Source organism: Carcharhinus amblyrhynchos, chromosome 24 (assembly GCF_965287045.1).
Source record: "Carcharhinus amblyrhynchos chromosome 24, sCarAmb.v2.hapA, whole genome shotgun sequence".
NCBI classification, from domain to species: Eukaryota; Metazoa; Chordata; class Chondrichthyes; order Carcharhiniformes; family Carcharhinidae; genus Carcharhinus; species Carcharhinus amblyrhynchos.
The window spans coordinates 16283722-16287789 of record NC_137347.1 but is presented as its reverse complement, the minus strand read 5'-3'; the positions used below and the strand labels follow the sequence as shown (position 1 = coordinate 16287789).

The window sequence follows — 4068 nt, the reverse complement described above, 5'->3', positions numbered from 1 at the left end:
TACCATGAAAATCCCCTAGTCGCCACACTCCAGCGCCTGTTCGGATGCACCAAGGGAGAATTTAGCATGGTCAATGCATCTAACCAGCGTATCTTTGGACTGTGGGAGGAACCTGGAACACCCAAAGGAAACCCACCCTGACACAGGGAGGTGCAAACTCCACACAGACGGTGACCCAAGCCAGGAATTGGACCTGGATCCCTGGCGCCTTGAGGCAGCAGTCCTAACCATTGTGCCATTCCTTATAATGTTGAGCAATGAGCTTATATCATGCAGACTTTGCACACCCTTAATGAGAATGATCCGACAGTGTTTCTGCCTAGTTTCGAACCAGGGTCCTTTCGTGTGTGAGGCGAACGTGATAACCACTACACTACAAAAACAGCTATGGAAAACAGATGGGAAACCAAGAGGAACTGTACTGAGTCAAGCCACCGGTTTCAGGAGTGTGGGTGAGTGTGGTAAAGGAGCGCCCAGAGAACATGCTGGAAATTTGTAACAAAAACTGAACATCCTGCCAGCGCTCGACAATCAAGGTAACACTCCAGGGGGAAGATGCAAGTCCATGTTTGATCAGTTCCAGTTGTAAACAGGGATTGTGCAATTTGAAATCCAATGGCCAGCACTGCTGCCTCACAGCACCAGGGACCTGAGTTCAATTCTGGCCTTGGGTGATTGTTTGTGTGGAGTTTGCACATTCTTCCTGTGTGTGTGTGTGGGTTGCCTCCAGGTACTCCAGTTTTCTCCCGTGGTCCAAAGATGTACAGGTTAGGTGGATTGGCCATGCTAAAATTGCACCTTAGTGTCCCAAGATGTGTAGGTTTGGGGGATTAGTGGGGTAAATACGTGGGGTTATGGGGATGGCGCCTGAGTAAGACACTGAATTAGAGAGTGGGTGCAGATTCAATGGGCCAAGTGGCCTCCTCCTGCACTGTGGGGATTCTATGAGTGTTCCCTTCAACAGGCGCCTCGGTGAGCTGACTATTTCCATTTCTTTCTGTTTTTGCTTCAACTCTGCTCCTGTCTTCAGCTGCCTTTTGCAGCACAATGAGACTTTGTGGGAGACATAGAGGAACATTTATATTCAATTTCACACACCATTTTTGGGTGCTTCGGAGAGGTGACCTTTGACTCTATTAGTGAGTCTATATTCAGAGTCTTCAGTGTAGCAAGTTCCTGGAATGGAGCTTGTATAACCCTTTCAATAAGACAATGACACCCTGTGGATGCAGGGTTGCATGCTATGCTATTCAGATCAAACTAAAAAGAGATAGAAATGGACCATTAAATGTTGGGAAACAACGTATATGCTACATATGACCTCAAATGACTGCTAAGGCCATTACAGAACAATGAAAACAGACAATAGTTCTGTGTTAGTTAAAATTTTATCAAAGATTTTTCACTCCTTTAGTGGTTAAGTAGTGACCAAATGCCAGTATGAACTGATCACGGCTGCGCTCACAGTGGAAAAACTATAACTGGTGTCCACAAATAAATTGTGGATCGGGGGGCTGTGGTAGCGACGCAAGGAAGCAGAGCTCCTAAATCATAATGCCAATAAGTGACCATTTGACAACATTATTTTTCAGCCCCACTATCAAATAATTTCCTCATCATCAAGGATCCTTCGTCACCACCTTCCAAACCACGACAACTTCCATCTAGAAGGACAAGGGCAACAGATTCATGGGGACACCACCACCTGCAAGTTCCCCTCCAAGCCACTCACCATCCTGACTTGGAAATACATCACCGTTCCTTTGCAGTCGCTGGGTCAAAATCCTGGAATTGCCTTCCTCACGGCATTGTGGGTCAACCCACAGCATATGGACTGCAGTGTTTCAAGAAGGCAGCTCACCGCTACCTTCTCAAGGGCAACTAGGGATGGGTAATACATGCTGGCCAGCCAGCGCTGTCCATGTCCCACGAATGAATTTTTAAAAAAAATCATGTGTTCTTTGTACTATTGTTTCTTCCCCTTCATCTGAGATGCCTTTAGGACATTTTCTATGTTTAAAGACACTTTTCAAATGCAAGCTGTTCTTGACATTTTGTCTGGACACAGATGAAAAACGAACACTTGGCCAAAACACTGGGGAACTGTAGGGATATACATACATCAGTATGAGTCAGTGATTGCCGAAGTGAAGAAGAGAAACAGGGATAAAAATCACTGAGTCTCAGCCACAGATTTACCTCATGAACATGAATGGAGAGAATTCTGGGCTGTAACTTGATCTCTCCCAACACAGTAATCTCAGTACCATTGTCAGTGGTGTCTGCTTAAACACAAACACTGGAAGGGAAAGAAAAATCAACCGAGAGATAAATGTTCCAATTATTCAGACTTTTGGTTAACTATTGATTCCAAAAGAGTCAACAGATCACCAGGAATTTCCTCATTTGTTGCAATCTAGCTATTGGTTGTGATCTTACCTGCCATTCATGCTGAAGCGAAGTCAGAGAATTTGGCAGCCAGCCGAATCTCGGTTCACTGTGGTGGGATGGGAAAACTCCGCCAGTGTGAATGATGGTAAGATTCTGCCTATTATGTCCGTCCCTCTTCTCAGCCACACTCTTGGCTCAAACAGATTGATCCCGACCTTGGCATCCTGTTTATCCCTGAGCTGGGTTCCCAACATGGGACAGACAAAAAGAGAGCTGTCAGGCCCCTGCTACTGCAGGCAGACTGAAGCAGTTCCCCCTCTTGCAACTGGGGGGGGCCCGTGGTCCCAGATGCAGCCCCCGCCACCTTCCCCAGCGGCCCAGACCGATTGCAGACCCCCCCCCCCACCCCATCAATCGCGAACCCACTGCCCTCCCCCCACCAATCGCGGACGCACTGCCCTCCCCCCACCGATCGTGGATCCACCGCCCTCCCCCCACCGATTGTGGACCCACTGTCCCCTCCCCCCACCATTCGCAGAACAACTGCCCCCCGCTGCCGATTGCAGAACAGTTGCTCACCTCCCACCAATCCCTGCAGAATGGCAGTGGGCCCCCTCTCATTTCCACCCCCTCGCACTGATCGTGCAGAGTGGCAATGGGCCTCTTCCCCATTAGCCCCTTCCCCACCTTAGACCATCCTCCATTAGTCCCACCTCTCTTTCCCTGCCCCCCCCCCCCACTCTCCTATTAGCCCTGCCCCCTGGCACTGCAAGGTAGGCATTGCCCAGGGCCTCAATGGCCTGCGTGTTCATTGGGAGCATGTCTATTCCTCGCTGGCAAGAACCTTTCCCAGCGAGATCATAAAGGGGGATTGGGCCCAGATGACTGAGCACCAGGCTCGCTCAGCAGATGTAAAACAGCATTAAAATAAATTTACATGCATTAACCTGCCTCTTATCTATTTCCGGCAAGAGACTGACCACACCGGAAATCTGGCGCTCATAAAATGGCACCAGTCACAAATACCCAAAAATAGGCACAACGTGATGGTAAAATCGTCCCCAAAGTGTCTGAAATATATTGTTTGCATAGAGACACATATAACCACTATTAGAGTATTTAGACATGTTGTTTTGAAAACATATTCTGTATTAAAAGCATGTGTCTTTGTTAAATGCATAATGCTCATGAGGCATGATGGGACATGGTTAAGTAAAAAGAACCACAATCCTCAGAACGATGCAGCTGCTGAGCAAAGGGGAGAAACAACTCTTATCAGGGTCTCTAGATAGTCCTAATGAATAAGATACACATTAAATCAAGGTCTTAGCAGGGGCCTCCAAACAGTCCTAATGAATGGAATACTCACTGAAGCAAGAACATAGATAAAGGAGGGTCTGGTAAGCATCAGGAGACTATGAGCGAAGACCCTTAAGGTCCTGGAACTGATCACATAGCCCCATGATGTTCAGGAGCAAATGTTATTGGTCAAGGTATATAAACTATATTTATAATAATTGACTCTTACCCAAATGGGGTGGGCAAGTAGCTTTGGAAAATTGTTTAATTGTAGTACTGAGAATGAAGAAAGGAACATGATGAAACAAAATATGACACTCAGCAACGAATGAGATATTGGCCACAGGTAGCCAAATGCTTGGTCAAAGAAGATGTAAA

At 47.0% G+C, this 4068-nt stretch overlaps 1 non-coding gene across 1 annotated transcript; it reads right to left on the bottom strand.

The window, feature by feature from the left end:
• Positions 1-310: 310 nt before the first annotated feature.
• On the bottom strand, positions 311-383 carry trnav-cac (transfer RNA valine (anticodon CAC)). The gene has a single exon. It is a non-coding gene; the product is annotated as a tRNA-Val (tRNA).
• Positions 384-4068: the final 3685 nt, after the last annotated feature.